This window comes from Puma concolor, chromosome B4 (assembly GCF_028749965.1).
Source record: "Puma concolor isolate L17-30 chromosome B4, mPumCon1.1.hap2, whole genome shotgun sequence".
Taxonomy (NCBI): Eukaryota; Metazoa; Chordata; class Mammalia; order Carnivora; family Felidae; genus Puma; species Puma concolor.
In genome coordinates, this window is record NC_141673.1 from 85,435,132 (window position 1) to 85,453,468 (window position 18,337).

The window sequence follows — 18,337 nt, forward strand, 5'->3', positions numbered from 1 at the left end:
AGCCCTCTGATGTGAAAGGATGGGATTTTTAACGGACACTCTTGCCTGTTGAAAGAATAGTTCAACAACTGTATTTTTCATTTTCCATTTAAGTCTTACATGGTATGAAATAGGAAAACCTGGGGCGCCTGGGTGGCTCAGTCGGTTGAGCCTCCGACTTCGGCTCAGGTCACAATGTCGTGGTTCGTGGGTTCAAGCCCTGCATTGGGCTCTGTGCTGACAGCTCTGAGCCTGGAGCCTGCTTTTTATTCTGTGTCTCCCTCTCTCTCTCTCCGCCTCTCCCCTGCTCGCTCTCTGTCTCTCTCCCTGAAAAATAAACATTAAAAGTAAAAAGAAAAAAATAGGAAAACCTGTGAGATGCCAATGACTGTTAATGAAGTAAATGGTCTATCAACATGAAGGCAGCACCTTTATGTTTGGAGAATTAACAAAAGCAAAGCAATTGAAAGAGCAGAAACCAAATTTCCCACATGATGCAGTAGTCATAGTTAAGATTTCTGAGTAGGGCATAGAACTTTTGAGACAGGTGTGATAATGCTTCAGATAAATGTTGAAAGCAAATTCAAAAGTGTGGTTTGAAAGGCTTTGAATTTTTTTTTTCACACATACAAGTTTTGTTCATGTGAAAAAAAGCAGGACTTCTCAAACTGAATGTTGAGTTTTTTTTTTTGTTTTTTTTTTTTGTATAGAAACAAACATTGAGCCTGACACCAGGTTTGTGTGGGAGTAAGGTAAATTCGGGCTAAATGACTGATGTACTGTTTGGGTATAAACATTAGATTCCATATTGCAACTGTCTGTCACTACTTTTGTCATTAATCAAATAGGTAGTGAAATGTACAGCAATGCTTAAGTGTATTTAATGTAGTTAGTTTTTATAATCATTGCTGGTAGTTATCCAGGTACAGGTGGTAGCTTTCTTTTTTTCCCTCCCTGATTTAAGATTGTGAGATCCTTTACTGTTTCTCTATAGAACTGGCATCTGAGTATACAGATTTGATTTGATCTACTAAATTTGATGTCATTTGTGATCTAGTGGCAATGCAGGATTTAAAAATCATGGACCTTACTGAAGTGTTAGGAGAGGAGGAGATAAATTCATTTGACTCCTGTGTGTGGCCTCATGCTAAGTCAAGCACATCTATATTCCTATGTGGAAATATATGTGAATGTAGAAGTAAAAAGTAAATTTGAAAAAGAAAACAACAAAAAGGAATTAGTGTGGTTCCATTGAATTTAATGCTATACGCTGTCTGTATTAAACTCTTTTTTTTTCCCATTCAGTTGCATTTGTTTAAAACGGCCTGTTAAAATTAATGGCACAGAAACATACATCAAGTAAAATCTTGTAATATCTCTGTAATATCTCATAATTTGGTTTGTGTTTGACCAAATGTTTTCATCATTACTCCAAGCTTGGTTTGGACCATCCAGGTGTTTTCAAACTTTTCAGCTTTCTAATTAAAACAAGCTTCCGTTTTATCTAACATGCTACAATGATTAAAATATCAATATAAGATAATGAGTTCTATTGTTTGCTAATATCAGGATATCCACTCTACCAGGTAACTTCAAGTCCTATGGTGAAATTCTCTTAGAACAAATAGGTAAATGGTATAGCTTAAGAAATTGCTTAATTTGGCTGCTATTACCAAGAGCTTTAGATTTTCCTTTTGACTTTGACCGTAGAATGTGGCCACCCCCTGATAGGTCCTTCTATTCATCTTCATGGTACATCTCTATGACAGTAATGTACTTATTGCAAGGATGAGTAGATGTTCAGGAATCACATATACACAAGAGAAAATACAATCATAGAGGAAAATCCAAGTCCAGCTTTGTCCCTCCCTCAATTAGAAAAAATTCTGTCATGTTAACTTATCCTGCTCTTTTCCTGGTCTGGAATGCTTCCACTTGGAAGTTGGTAGTTTCTTTCTTTCTTTCTTTCTTTCTTTCTTTCTTTCTTTCTTTCTTTCTTTCTTTCTTTCTTTCTTTCTTTCTTTTTCTATCCCTATTCCCTTTTTAGGTTGAACTCCTCTCTCCTAAGTGTTCAAACAATCCTTCTATTTTTGTTCTTCCATTACTACTATCATTTATATACCAATATAACATATAAGTAGCTCCTGGACAACAGGACTGCACTAGAGATTGGTGACTATATAAAAATGTAAGACATTGTCTCTAGTCTCCAAATGTTATACTCTAAGTAGTAAGAGAAACCAGGTCCATAATACAGTTAAACAAAAATACAGATTATTCAGGTAGACTGCCAAAGGGGAGGAGATGGGGGATGGGCAAAATGGGTGAATACGGAGGAGTGGACTTCCAGTTGTGGAATGAATAAGTCATGGGGATGAAAGGTACAGCATAGGGGATGATTGTTAATGGCATCGTGTGGTGACAGGTGGTAACCACAGGTATGGGAAGCATAGCATAACATACAGAATTGTCAAACCATCTATGTGGCACACTTGAAACTAATGTAACATTGTGTGTAAACTATACTTCAGTTAAGAAAAAAGATAATAATAGCCAACATGTATATGGTGCTTATTCCGCGTGAGGCACAGTAATTGTGTTTTATCTATAGTGACTTAGTTTTTACCTCGCAAACTCTATCCTACTGATGAGGAAACCAAGTTGCACAGAAGTCATGTTACTTGCCTATTGTTGAAAAGCAAATCCAAGCTTTGAACCAGGTAATCTGGCTCTCAGAGTTCAGGCTCTCACCCTGTTTTGCACTGCCTAAGGATTTTTTTTTTTTTTTTAAGTGTGTCGCAGTCTATATTGAGGATTTGGCAGTATCTGCCACCCCAGATTAGGCTCTCATTGCTCCATCCCACACTACTGTGGGTACTCCCTTGCCCACACCCAGCTATTCAGTTCCTGAATTCTAGAAGGATTATCTGCATTCCATAAATATTGATGAAATAGAATCTATTTGAATAGTCTGTATGCTGAACATTGATAGAAACAAAGGTAAGCATATTTTGACCATGAAGTATCAGTTATTCCGTATCAGATATTCAGTAGAATGTAATTTCCAATGAACTAATTTTATTTTATCTTTTTAAGTTAATTTTTAAATTTATTTTGAGAGAGAGAGAGCGAGTGTATGAGTGGGGAAGGGGCAGAGAGAGAGAGAGAGAGAATACAAAGCAGGCTCTGCACTATCAGTGTGGAGCCCTATGTGGGGCTCAGTCTCACAAACTGGAGGATCATGATCTGAGCCCAAACCAAGAGTCAGATGCTTAGCCAACTGAGCCACCCAGATGCGCCTCCAAAGAACTTTTAAATTTTATTTATTTTGTTTTATTTTGTTTTAAATTAACATTTATTTTTGAGAGAGAGAGAGAGAGAGAATGTGAGCGGGACAGGGGTAGAGAGAGAGGGAGTCACAGAATCTGAAGCAGGCTCCAGGCTCTGAGCTGTTAGCACAGAGTCCAACGTGGGGCTTGAACTTACAAACTGTGAGATCATGACCTGAGCCGAAGTGTGATGCTCATCTGACTGAGCCACCCAGGAGCCCTGAACTAATTTTATTTTAAATTTCACAGGTTTAAGATTAAAGGTTGCTTTTAATTTTCCATGCTAATGTCATTTTAGTTGTCTCACTCTTTAAAAGTTATGGTGAAGGGATCAGTTAGTTTTAAAAGATGAAATTTATAGATTATTGAAAAAAGAGCACTTGTTAGACCACTAAAATTTCATCACAAATTTATTAAGAAATCATCTGATAGACGTTTCCCTTTTTTTCTATGCTTCTTTATTCTTTTGTGTATTACCTATCAAATAGCCAAAAGCTGGGAACAAGAGTAGGGAAACAATAAATAAATAAAAGTTTTCTATTCTTTCTACCTGGTTTTGTACAATTGCTTAAATTCGTTTTATATTATTTTTTTATTTCCTTTTAGAAGATATTGGAAGTGCGTACTTGCTAGGTAAAAGGCCTAAATTTGAATCATTATTGAAAAATTCTGGTGTGTAATACAAATGTTCATTTGAAAATGATAGACGGTCGTTCAGGGACCCTGAAGTGTTTTCATGGATTCTCATGCCTGGTTGGCAGTTTTGTTGAAAGTGGCCGTAAATCAGGAAAGAGAGCTGAAAATACATTTCATGTCATCTTTAAAACAACTGTAAGTTATTGTCCCAGAAAATGAAGATGCCATTTTTAAAGAAGGTAGCAGGATAAGGTATTGAAATGGGTAGAAAAAACATGTTTCCAGAAAAGTATCACCAGTAGTTACTGATATTAATTATAGCATAAAATGGGAGTGGTATGAAAGAATAAGGATTAAAATCAAGATTGTACATGGAGTCTGAAATTTAAATTTATAGAACCTGATGCTTTTTATTTTTTTAATTTACTTTTAACTTTTTGGTGGTGGTTCTTTTACAAGATGTTTGTTGATGAGCAAATTGAATTTGAGCTCATATGCTATAGAAACCAGGTGAACTCACATTCTCCAAACGCATCTGTTGTTTGCTCCTTCCAGAATAAATATTACAATTCTTGATGAACAACAGCTGGAAGGCTTGAATGTGGTTGCATTCCTCATGGGTTCACAGGATGAAATCACTTGTGCACCATTGACAATTTTAAATGGAGAACAAAAATGTATTCCATCATAAGATGTCAGGAAAAAAGTATTTTTGTAAAAATGTATTTTCTATTTTTAATCTTCTGTGAGCTATACATTTTAGGACACTGAATGAGTTGGAGGATGTATGTTGTGACCTGACATTCTCTCTGACTTATATTTAGTTATTTTTTTGAGTTTTTTAAAACTTTATTTATTATGAGAGAGAGGGAGACAGAGAGAGAGAGGGAGAAAAGCATGAGTGGGGGAGGGGCAGAGAGGGAAGAGAGAGTGAGAATTCCAAGCAGGCTCAGCACTGTCAACACCAAGCCCAACACGGGGCTCAAACCCACCAACTGAGATCATGACCTGAGCCGAGGTCAGATGCTTAACTGACTGGGCCACCCAGGCACCCCTACTTGTTTCTTTAATTATCTTTAAGAAAGTAATATGTACTAAGTGCCAAAGTCCAGTTGCAATACATTGAAAATGGAAGCAATTGGGTCATTACACTGCTAAATAATATTTTTACATGTATCTTTTATGGCATGTCAGCCAGTTCATTAATGTTTTAACTTATTTTACTGTTTTGGGTGAGGAGTAACTTTTCTCTGTCAGTGTTTCATGGACAAGTTGGTAAAATGGTACTAATGGACAGAATCCTGGACTGGAGGTGAGTGGCTGTGGCCACACTGGAGATTTGTGGCCATGGGCATAGACTGTCATCTCCCTGTTCACACTGCCTCTTGTATAAAATGAGGGGTTTGGACTGGATGATTTCTCTTCTCAAATCTGTGAGCCTATGATAACTTCTAAACCAGTCTTGAATTCCTTTATATTTGCTGCCAACACTGATCTCTTCCCTTCTTGACTTTCCCTGAGGGTATTATCAGTTCTATAAATTGTGGTGGTTGATTATGTTTGATGATATACTTTATCATGCAGTCTTTTATAGGGCTGTTTTTTTGTTTGTTTTTCAGGAGCACATGTTTAATAATATTCACTGTCTCATAATGTTAATTCTCCTCTTGATGATGAAATATCTAAGCATCTCGAGGAAAGTAACCTTGTTCTATATTGCTTCTTTTTTCTGGTTTTCCTTGTAGCACATTACAGAATAATTGCCACAGCTATTTGAAGTGTTGATAAACTTAACAAATTCAGTTACTAACTTATTTAAAACCCATGCAGTGTGTTTGGTTCAGAACCATAGAAATAGAACAAAGCTAACACTGGAATGGGGCTCAAGAAACCTGATTTTCAGCCCAGATCAACATTATTTGACTATGTGCTCTGCTCTTGAACAGATCATTTGTTGCTTCAGTTTACTCAGGTCGAAAACGAGGGAAAGAGACCAACATTCTCTAACTTTTAATTTCTGTAATTTTTTTCTCCCTGTAAATGCCATCATGGAAGTGATGAACAACTTTGCTTAGCATTTTCAAAACATAGCCTACTTTTTATCAAGCATTTTTATTCATCATTTAATTTGGTGATTCAACATATATTTATTGAGCACTTATTATGAACCAAGAACTGTGAGTCAGAAAGTACAAGATTTGAATCCACTTAATATTTAAACGTGGGGAAATACTTTCCCCTTTTTGCTACATGTGCAAAATGGATATGGCAATATCTGCTTTACAGGGTTGCTAGGAGGATTAAATGAGGCAATGCTATCAAACATTTAGCTCAGTACCTGCTAGACAGAATGGGATTAATATTATTATTAACACTATTATTATGTAGCACATTAAAATTTTAAACCATTAATTGGGGATCGTATTTAATGGTCTATACAGTATAAATATAGCCTGAGTGATTATTTGGGTGTAGTAAATTCAGATTTTTCAAGTGCAGTTTTATGTTGAACAAGTGACTTATCCTCTCTCTTAGAAACTTAGGATACAAATACCTGTCTCTTCTTGTGGTCAGGATTAAAAGGGTTTAAAGTGAGATAATGTCCAGAAAATTTGCAGCATAACCTTTGCCATATAAGACTCAAACATGTCTGTTTCTGGAAAACTAACCTAGTTTTGTTCCAGGCAAAATTAATCTATGGAGGTCACCTCTGGTGGGGAATTAACCATTGTGAAGGGGCATGAATAAACCATTTGGGGTGACAAAAATATGCTATATCTTATTTCTTGTAATGTTTATTATTGAGACAGACAGAGAGAGAGAATATGAATGAATGAATGAGCATGAGCAGGGGAGGAGCAGAGAAAGAGGGAGACACAGAATCCAAAGCAGACTCCAGTTTCTGAGCTGGCAGCACAGAGCCCGACGTGGGGCTCGAACTCAAGAACCTTGAGATCATGACCTGAGCCAAAGTCGGATGCTTCAACAACTGAGCCACTCAGGAGCCCCTGAAATATGCTGCATCTTAATCTGGGTGATTACACAGATAGATACATAGCTCAAAAAATTCTTTGAGCTGTACAATTAAGATTATTCATTTTATTGAATAAATTTTTCCTAAAAAAATATTTGTTTTCTTCCCTAAACATAAATACCATATTACATTTTATAACCAGAAGAAATATCAGTTAATAATAATAATTTTCTACTGCCATAGCTAAAATACTACTCCAATATATTTTTCTCAACAGTACATAAAAGTGAAAGAGGACACCATGATCCCATGAACCTTCTGATGTCAGAAAGCAGTTGGAGGAACACTCAGTGGTTCTACATATTTCACCACCCAATTGTTTCAATTTGGCACACCATATTTTAGGATATTTATTGCCTGCCTAGTTCTTGAATCTACTCTTTTCCCTGGCGCACACAAAACCATACGTCATGGAGTATTATTTTTACGAGGATCTGGTCAAAAGGACCTGATCAGTACTATTGCCACTTTTTCATGTATTTTTCTGAGATGAAGAATAGCTTATGATTTACTTCAATCAAGCTTTATTTAGGATCCGGTCTGTAGGAAGGGGTGGAAATGGTGGGGGAGGGAGCGGAAGGGGCAGCATAAATATATACATACAGTGTGTGAAAATAAAGAAAGGCATCTTTTGTTACAGCTGGTTGCAAGAGAAGTTTCTGCTTGCACTGCTGAAGATAGTATGAGATTAACAGAGTTGTAGCAAAGTCAGGACAAAGACTCGCTGTGTGAGAGGGATCAGCGTGTTTGCTCAGTGGAGCTTTCTCTCCAGTTGTTGACAGATTTAACTGGTGTAATCTTAGGCCTGGCTAGCTCCTCCCCATGAGTGTCAAGAGGCAATCCATGCAGTAGTAAATGGCCATGTGGAGTATACCATGAATTCCCTATTTGTGTAGTAGCTGTAGTTTAGGGTGGGGATTTAATATTGAATGGACTCCAGATTGTCTAAATTGCAATCACAGTGTTTATTTAAATAGCCTATGGGGACCATTAAAGCATTTTAACTTTTGCTCCTATGTTTCTCATGTTATGAAATCTTGAAGCACATCGGGGAGAAAAGAAAAATCCAGCCTTGTAAAAAAGCATATGATGCTAAAAGTTCTCCCTGCTGCCAAAAATGCTTCAAGAGTTTTAGTTCTCTGAACTAACATGTGATATGATGGATGGGATCCTGCTGTGGTCCCTAACTAGGGGATTTTCCTTGTGCAGATACACTAATCTGCCCCAGCATAATCCAGGAGATTCTTTCCCATACTGGTTCCCCACTTGCAGTGTTGAAGTCTATTCTGCTCACAATCATGTCCATAATGCCATAGCTTTAAAACTACATAAAACGCTGTTAGTAACACAAGTGCTATAAAATTATTAAACTTTTAATTTTACATACAAAAAAAAACCCTATTTCATTTACTTTACTGGCAGAGCCAGGGTGATGGTGAAACTTGACTTTGGTGAGGAAGGCCATGAACTTGAGGTGTAGAACAAACAAGTACATCTATTTCTAAGGCAGATCTTCTGAATAGAAAGCATGACTTCAGTTTCATGCTCTGATTTAATAACAATAAAATTAAAAACATTTCATAAATAAATTTCTGCAGTTGATTCCCTTCTCCAGGAAGACTTGCTTTCCTACATTCTTACTTATTTACTTATTGAAAGGCTCTAAGTCTGGAATAGCATTTGACAATGTAAAAGATTTTCTGATTATGGGAGCAGCATGGCCCCAGAGATCTTTCTGAATTACTGAATTCAATGTTCAATTTTCTTTCTTTCTTTCTTTCTTTCTTTCTTTCTTTCTTTCTTTCTTTCTTTCTTTCTTTCTTTCTTTCTTTCTTTCCTTCCTTCCTTCCTTCCTTTCTTTCTTTTTCCTTCCTTCCTTCCTTCCTTCCTTCCTTCCTTCCTTCCTTCCTTCCTTCCTTCCTTCTTTAAATTCCTACACATTTCCCCTCCCCAGTTCATGCTCTGTCTCTCTCTGTCCCAAAAATAAATAAACGTTGAAAAAAAAAATTTAAAAAAAAAAAAAAAAAAAAAAAAAGGGGCGCCTGGGTGGCGCAGTCGGTTAAGCGTCCGACTTCAGCCAGGTCACGATCTCGCGGTCCGTGAGTTCGAGCCCCGCGTCGGGCTCTGGGCTGATGGCTCAGAGCCTGGAGCCTGTTTCCGATTCTGTGTCTCCCTCTCTCTCTGCCCCTCCCCTGTTCATGCTCTGTCTCTCTCTGTCCCAAAAATAAATAAACGTTGAAAAATTTTAAAAAATAAATTCCTACACATTTCTACGGCTGTTCTAACTGCTTTGGGCTATATTAAAATGTGTTCCTGTTCCTGGCTCCAACTCTGACATGGTGTGCCTCATCAGAGTAGTTCAGGGCACTTCCAGGGTCCTCTCAACTGGCCCTTCTGCATCTTTCTGCCCTGTGTGTATAGTGATAGTAACAATACTTCTCCATCTCAGAAATAAACTGGGGGCGAATGTGCTAATGTATATAAATAGCCTTGGCCTTTCTTGAAATGAAGACATTGTGAGAGATGTTTTAATGAGAACATGAGAAAAATCAGCAATAGCAGATCTTAAATAACCTCTGTCTGCAGCTGGGAAGTGGTCATTTAACTTGACTCAGACCATACATCACTGAAGGTCCTTTCCATCATAAGTTTTCTGTTTATTATAAGTTTTTTATTTATTATCGTGATGTATATTATAGAGCTAATTGCTTCCAAATGCGTCATGATGTAGGAGTGTATTTTTTCCTAAAATGCTTTATTTTGCTTTTTATTTTGTGTTAGAATCAAAGTTTCAGATTTCTTTCGATTCAGTGTTCCAAATGCTTGGAACAATATCTGAAGCATTTCCCACTATTCTGTTGCATCCTTACCCCTCATCTCTAATTCTTTTTCTAGGACAGACTGTTGACTAAAATCCATAAATTTTACAGAAACCCAATTTAATTTGCTGATTTTCTGATCACTGTTAATGTTTTTTTTTTTTTTTTTAAGAATTCATCTATTGCTTATTTTCACTTTTAGTTTCACCTTCTTGCTTTTCAACCACTTTCTCTCATCCGCAGATTTCTTTCTCTTTCCTGACTGTGTAACTAGTGTCAACTATCCAAAGAATATGTAACTTGTAGTGATGGAAATAAAGACTATGTACAGTCCACAAAACTGATCATCAAACCCAGAATAACAAGGAGTTGACCATATGTCCTCTACTATTTAATAGGGAGTGACAGAGTCTATGTGGCTAATTAGAAGAATCTCTGTTTGTTTTAAGAATTATACTAGTAATAATATCTGTCTTCTTTTTATGTGACATCCACCTAGCTTCTAGGAATAGTCTTTTTAGGGGCTACCACCCTCCAAAAAAGATATTTTAACTTAATATATTATTGAAAGGCACTGCAGTTTGGGACTGAAGGGGAATCTGTATGGCAATTATTTTGTTTTTCTGGGGCAAACCCTTGGTACTAATGCTGTTCATGGTTGTTTTGACCGTATTACATTTTGCTGAGCCCCAGGACTGCTTTTGGAAGGTTTAGAAGTATCCAGGGAGGCGCCTGCCACTTTGATTATTCATACCCAGCTCTTTATTTTTATTTGAGACATAAAATAAAAACACACCCTGGCTTCTGCTCAGCCTCAACTGGCGTTGATTTTAAAAACAAACCCCAAACTGACCAAATGGCAGCCGTGCAAGCTTTTCTGTGAGTGAGTCCTCTCTCGTGTCAATCAGAGTTCATTTATGGAAGCATTAAATTCTGGTGCTGGCCAGGCCACCTTTAGACAAATTAAAATGGGTTGGGATTTGGTAGGCTTGGAACAGAGGACTGAAAGGAAAACCAGGGTGATGTTATGACTCAGAAAGTGACTCTTTTCCTTCTGAATCAGAATTGAACCACTGGTAGAATTAGCTCTCTCAGGAAGATGGCAACTTTTAGGTGAAAGGTTAAGTGGAACCTCTGACCATCTGTGTTTGTCCCCCTGTTGGTTCAGCTCTGTGCCAGTTTGAATAATTACTTACTCTCCACCTTTTTTCCCATTGCTTATTTGCAAAGAGGAGTAACATTTTCCTTCTTGTGTCTCTTGAAACATTTTTAAGACTGACTGTGAACTTTTAACCACTGATACATTTTATGCCAGAGGTGGCTTTATTTCATTAATGTGTTAACTAATTTCTGCAGAAAGTACCACTCTGCCTTTCTGATAAACATTGGGAAATATATCTCTAGATATTTACTCTCTGGAATTTCCTGCTTATTCTATTTATGTACAAACATCAATTCTAGTTTTCACACCTTTTTGTTCATTCTTAATAGTTCTATCTATATGCTTCCAAAAAGGATTTTTCCAAGGATTCATTCTTTCAGCAAACACTTACTGAGCATCTATTTTATCTTTTTTACTCTGCTTTTATCAGAAGATTTTGAAGAATATTTTCATTTCTATTATTGATTGATTTCTATTTCATGCTATCTGAAAGTTCAGGATTTTATTAAATCTTCAAAATATCTGCATGAGTTAAGTTGTATGTTTTAGTATTGATACCTGTTAGTTCTGCATCAAGAGCAAATTTTAACATCTTTGTACATTTATCAGCCCCCCCCTTTTCTACTAGTATCAGGAAAAGATTTATATTTTTTTGTCAAATTTATAGGGTTCATTCATTGAAGAATTATAGCCATTTTAATTACAAGAGCGTTTACTCCTTCTGTATTCATTTAATGTGCAATTTATTGAGTCATACTATTTGTCATCAGACTATAAGTTCCTTAAGGCATTAAAGTAATTTTTAAAGGTTTATTTATTTTTGAGAGACAGAGAGAGACAGAGCATGAGTGGAGGAGGGGCAGAGAGAGGGAGACACAGAATCTGAAGCAGGTTCCAGGCTCCAAGCTGTCACCACAGAGCCTGAAGCAAGGCTCGAACTCACCAACCACGAGATCATGACCTGAGCCAAAGTTGGACATTTGACTGACTGAGCCACCCAGGAGCCCTGGCATTGAAGTATTTTTTGAATGGAACAATAAAAGAATACATGAATTGTTAAGCATTGTTGTTTCTCAAGAATAAGCCTCCTTTGGGGCACCTGGGTGGCTCAGCCATTAAGAATCTGACTCTTGATTTTGGCTCATGTCATGATTTCCTAGTTTGTGAGATCAAGCCCTGCATCTGGTTCTGCACTGGCAGAGGGGAACCTACTTGGGATGCTTTCTCTCCCTCTCTCTCCATGCCACCCCCCCAACAAAACAAACAAACAAACAAACAAACAAACAAAAGAATAAAGCTCCTTATAATGAAGTTGTTTATGTCCTAATCCTACTCCAAATTAATTCAGGATTCAGGTGTTTTCATAATGGTGGATGCTGAAACTTTCTTTGTGTCTTCTGCAGAGCAGAGCCAGATGAGGTAAGGATTAGTGCTTGCTGGAAGCCAAGGGCCTGGGTATGATGTAAGGAAATAGGAAGATTGACAGTGGTCATTGTGGAGAACTGGCAATTAAAATCATGGACTTTAGCAGTGAACCTACTTAGTGATTATTCATTTTAGAGGTATCTAAGCCCCAAACTTTACCTTGCTTACTTATATATTCTTAAAGCCATCCCCGTGTTCCCTAGGGGTAATCAGAGCTAAATAACATCCCTTTGGAAACTGAACTTGTGCTCTTGATTAGCAAAAGCATCACTGTCAAGAGACTTTCAGATGGCTCTCTTGCTGTCTTTTTAACACCATTCCTGATGCCTGCAACTAGTTAGTTACCCTTCCCTCATCTTTGAGGGACTGAAGGGCACAGAGTGATTAGGCAAGATCTGGAGTCCCAGGGACGGTGGCTAGTAAGATCAGGCTCTTGAACTTAATATTTCTGCCAGCCAATGGTTCTTTTAAAATTCCTGGACCAAATTCCAATGTGGGGTGTGGGAAGGTTACCCACATACAACACCAAACAATTTTCAGACACCCGGGTGTCCAAGAATTCAACTCAATTATGACAATACTTGGAGATAGCATCAGGTTCCATAGGTTAAAGGTTCAGCTTTATGCGACTGCCCCTGCCTCCTGGCTTCAGATGGGAGTCACAAGCTTCAAACTGTTACCTGTGCTTCTGACCAACAGGCTACAGATTAGAGGTTCCAGTGACCTCCTCCTTAGTTTAAATTAATTTGTTAGATGGGCTCACAGAACTCAGGGAAACTTTTACCAGTTTACTGAAGGATAAAAAGGATGCAAATCAATAGCCAGATGAAGAAGTACATAGGGCAAGTTCCTGAGCAAAGGAGCTTTTGTCTCCCTGGAGCTTAGGGTCTCGCTCAGTGACACATGGAAGTTTTCTGGTTCCCCAAGTATGGAAGTTCTCTGAAAAAAGCAAAGGACCAAAAAACTATCCTCTTGAGTTTTTATGGAGGCTTCATCACATAGTCATGATTAACCAAGACACTGGCCATTGTCAATTGATTCAACCTCTAGCCCCTCTGCACTCCCTGGAGGTCAAGGGGTAAGGCTGAAAGTTCCACCTCTAATCACATATTTGGTCCTTGGCAACCAGCCCCTCCTTTAGGTGAGGTCCCAAAGTCATCTCATTAACATACCAAAAGACAACCTTTATCATTCTTATCACTTAGGAAATTCCAAGAGTTCTAAGGGTTCTGTGCCAGAAATGGGGACGAAGACCAATTTCTTATTATAAATCACAATATCACAATAGTCATTCTTTTCATAACAGCAGGACAATCTGACCATTACACACCCTCAGATCGGAAAACTATTTTACACCTTTGCCCCTTTAGTGTAAACTGTCATTCTTCCTCAGGAAAGCTTTTATACGCTATGCAACTGGGTTTAATTTTGGAATAAAAGCATCTGGAAATTGAGGATAATTGCTTTCCAGTTTGCATTTTTAACCTCAGTTAAAAAATTAGTATCTTGAGGGAGATACATGAAATCTCTTTAGCTGATAGCCTGCATTTGTGCCCTGTGTTTCTCCTTTCTTCTGATAAAGAGAACCTGGGCCATAAACTCTGTCATATGAACCCATCCTTATGTACTAGTGGGCAGATTTTAAGCCAAGAATTCTTCTGAGACATGCATTTTACTTATGTGTATTTATTGTTCTGGTGGGTAACTATTTACTGAGCACCTACTAGGTGCCAGGTCCTTTTTAGTGCCAGTATACAAGGAACAAAGTGATGTTTCACCACCATATAGAGCACAGTCTCATAGACACAGACAACCACCAAATAGATGTTTAAAAAAATTAAATTTATTATGGACCAACTTTATTTAAAAATTATAGTGTCTTGGGGTGCCTGGGTGGCTCAGTTGGTTAAGTGTTCGACTTTGGCTCAGGTCATGTTCTCATGGTTCTCATGTTCTCATGTTCTCATGGTCATGTTCTCATGGTCCCTGCATCGGACTCTGTGCTGACAGCCCAGAGCCTGGAGCCTGCTTTGGATTCTGTGTCTCCCTCTCTCTCTGCCCCTCCCTGCTCACACTCTGTCTCTCAAAAATAAATAAGCATTCATTTTTTTTTTTAAATTATAATGTCTTACATTTATGTAGTAGTATAAAATGTTTTAAAACCATTTCTCATTTATAATATTATATTTCATGTATTTTAGAGCAGTTTGTAAACTTTAAAAAGTTGGGTTTATACAATATATGAATTAAGAGCACATGCCCTTTCTGAGTGAACTGATCTTGTGCCATAGCTACTGGATGTCCAAAGATAAATTTAATACCTACTATAGCAGTGTCCATAAGAGCTATCTTGGGTACTTGATGCATTCATTGCATTATAGCCTCTTGGATGAGTTTTGGGAACCTCCATTTTTAACAAGCAAACTAGACAATCTAATGTTGGCTATGGGAGGACCACACTTTGAAGAATACCATACCTATTAGGCAGTTTATTAGAAGGGACCTCGAAGCCCATTCTAAGAATTGAACACACATGTCTTATAGATGCCTGCAGTTCAACAAATGACACTGATGGTTCATTTGATTTGTTTTTTAAGCCATAAAAACTGTAAGATGAATGAATATGTTATGGGCCCTGAGCTTAAGGATTCTTCAGTTTATTAATACCATAGAACTCTCTGCCATTTTATACCTAGCTGTCATGCTATATCGTGTGGCATTTTCCATTTATATGCTACTTTGTATCCATTTACATAGTACTTTCTATAACTTACTAAATTGCCTCATTGAGCCCACATATATGAGTTTCTTTTTTGTTACATATAGTTGTCATTACAGATGAAAACAGAGGCTCAGAGAAAACTGTTAAGGAGGCCAAATTCATAGGGCAAATATGTGTCAGAGCTAGATCCTCTAATTCCAAATCCAGAGTTGTTTATATTTCATCACATTTATGTGCCTTATTAACATTAATTCAAAAGTTAGAGGATTTCTTTCACCTACCACAGGTATATTATAATATCAGAAATTCTTCAATCTGTATAAAAGTTGTAATGTACCATGTTGCCAGCCATTGAAAAATGAAATCATTCAGCATCCTTAAGTAAAACCAGATGCCTCCATTGAGAATCGCAAGGATCTCTCGTAATAGGATTACTTGTACATTCCAGAAAGTTATGACAAATGACAAATGAACTAATACTAGGAAATAGCATATAGATGTGTTGGGAAGGAGCCAATCTGTGACCACCTCCACTGCAAATATTTCTTGCATTAGAGACTCTTCTTAGTGGAGGTAGTGCCATTACTAGGGCTTATTCTTTGATTTACTGTGTCTATTATCTGTTCATTCATTTGTTCATTCATTCATTCTTTCATTCATTCATTCAATAAACATTTACTGAGTACTCATATATACCAGAACAGGACTAGTCACTAGTTATAAAATTATGAATAAGACATGTTCTTCCCCAAATATGAAGCAAACTATATGTAATTACCACAGAGATGTGAATAAGGGCCTATTCTGTGATTTCTCAACTCTTGACAGTTACCAGTGGAAATATTGGTTGGAGAAGTGAGTGTGTGGGTGAATTCTTCAGAAAGAGTTGAAATTTGTTATAGCTACACATCTGGCAGTACTTAAGAATTATGAATGATTTCATGTTTCCATGGACACATGGTATGTTATAACACATTATGTAATATGCTGGTTGATAAAGCACTTTATAATAGTATAATTTTGTGCCTTTCTTCCCTCATTCTAAAATTACTCCATACACATTCTCACAATATTGTCCCTAGATTTATTGTTAGGATGTTTTTATTATCAATAATAGCAGTGGTAACAATAGTCTATCATTGAAGAAAATGAGACACAAAATAACTTGCCCAGGGCCACCCCACAAAAAATTGGCAGTATCCCATGGCATAATTCTCTGTTCAGTTTCTAAGCTTCAAAACTTCTTTGAAGGAATTGCTAGCCTGGGTATTTTGTTCATTTAGTTGCATATAACATAGTGTGATGCTTCATATAAGCACAGAATTTTCCAGGGGTGGCCCACTGGCAAGCTTGAACTTTTCAGGGCCATGTCTTTAGAGCGCTGTCAGGAGGCCCCACCCTTCTGCTGCCCACCGCTTTTTCCATAGTTGAAGAACTGGTCTATAATCATGGTATGAGTCTTGGTTGGCTTGATTTTAAGACTCGGTAATACATTCCTTCATCAGTCTCTGTCACACAGGAACGTTTAGAGCTACCGATAGTTGACCAGTAGTCCACTTAGTTTCTTTTTGGCGAATATCTGCATTTTTTTTTTACAGAGCATTCTCTAATGTAAACCCACAAACTTAACAGTGTTAAAGACCAACTTAGCTGAAACCAGAAAGATAAGTTAGAGGTAAGGTGAAAATCTTTTCAGACTTGATTCCAGTCAATGCTTATTAGCTCTGCAATAGAGGGCACAGGAAAAAAAGAATAACGTTTGAAGTCAGAGGAGAATTATCTTTGCTTAGACGGGTCATGTCAGATTCATGTCCCTTTCTTGCTGTTGTTGTACATCCATTTGCCAACTACTCTGTCAGGATGCGAGTTGACTTCTTGGGCTTAGGAACCTACAGTGTGTGACTCCCTTGCTAATATGATGATTGATGACAATTAGTTGATTCAGCTATTTTAATATTGCTTTGTTTCTTGAATATATCTTCTTTTCTATGTTTTTTTTTTCCTCTCCCAAATCACTATATTAAAAAAGAACAAAACTCCCGTTCGAATACAGCAATTATTTGAAACCATTTTCAACAGAGCAAGAGAATACTTTATATAGTAATGACTGGCAAAGCCGTGTTTTAATGTTTTTGTGATTGACGCAGTGGTACACAACAGTTCCTGTGGAACCATTCTTGCTTCTCACGTTATAAGGCCTGTTCAAAGAAGGAAGCAGAAGAGTTTCTTTTCTGTGAAATTGATGCAATGGGTATATGGCAAACATATAAACCTTAAGTGACTCAGTTATTACCAGAGATGTAATTACTGACCTTAGACTTTTGGATGACATGGAAGAACATTTTCAGAACCAGATTGCTTAGTTTTTTGCAAGACCTTATGTTTAGAGCCTTGAGCTTTGTACAAAAGTTATCAATGACACTATAGTAGTAGCAAAATAAAGTGGGCCTTGGTTTTTATAAAATGTTATTTCCATCTGGATAATCATTTGGATATATGATTGAATATTTTGACTATAAAGTGGGCACATGGTAATAATTGCTTCCGGATCCTTTGGAGACACAGTGAGACCAACTAGAAATGCAAACATTGGCTGGGAAGCAAGAAAAGCTGACTTTTGATGTTTCCTTCTTTTCTTTCTTTCTTTCTTTCTTTCTTTCTTTCTTTCTTTCTTTCTTTCTTTCTTTCTTTCTTTCTTGTTTAATTTACATCCAAGTTAGTTAGCAGATGGTGCATTAATGATTTCAGGAGTAGATTCCTTAATGTCCCTTATGCATTTAGACCATCCCCCACACACAACCCCTCCAGCAACCCTGTTTGTTCTCTATATTTAAGAGTCTTTTATGTTTTGTCCCCCTCCCTGTTTTTATATTATTTTTGCTTCCCTTCCCTTCCTTTCCCTTATGTTCAACTGTTTTGTATCTTAAATTCCTCTTATGAGTGAATTCATATGATATTTGTCTTTCCCTGACTGACTAATTTTGCTTAGCATAATACCCTCTAGTTCCATCCATGTAGTTGCATATGGCAAGATTTCATTCTTTTTGATTGCTGAGTTATACTCCATTGTGTGTATATATGTATATGGCGTGGTATATATGTGGTATATATGTTTGTGTGTGTATATACATATATACATCTTCTTTATCCATTCATCCATCGATGGACATTTGGGCTCTTTCCATAATTTGGCTATTGTCAGTAGTGCTGCTATAAACATTGGGGTGCATG

The 18,337-nt window shown here is 37.2% G+C and overlaps 1 protein-coding gene and 1 long non-coding RNA gene across 22 annotated transcripts in view; one reads left to right on the forward strand and one right to left on the reverse strand.

The window, feature by feature from the left end:
* Window positions 1-18,337, forward strand: part of SOX5 (SRY-box transcription factor 5) — a 1,024,889-nt gene that overhangs the window by 479,058 nt on the left and 527,494 nt on the right. The gene's annotated exons all lie outside the window — the stretch shown is intronic.
* LOC147579266 (uncharacterized) overlaps window positions 1-18,337 on the reverse strand; it is a 46,141-nt gene that overhangs the window by 12,170 nt on the left and 15,634 nt on the right. The window contains exon 2 of one of the 2 annotated variants that reach the window (XR_015253726.1): window positions 100-306. The exons of the other annotated variant lie outside the window; for it this stretch is intronic. This is a non-coding gene — a long non-coding RNA (uncharacterized LOC147579266). The remainder of the gene's footprint in view (window positions 1-99; window positions 307-18,337) is intronic. 2 annotated transcript variants of the gene reach the window in all.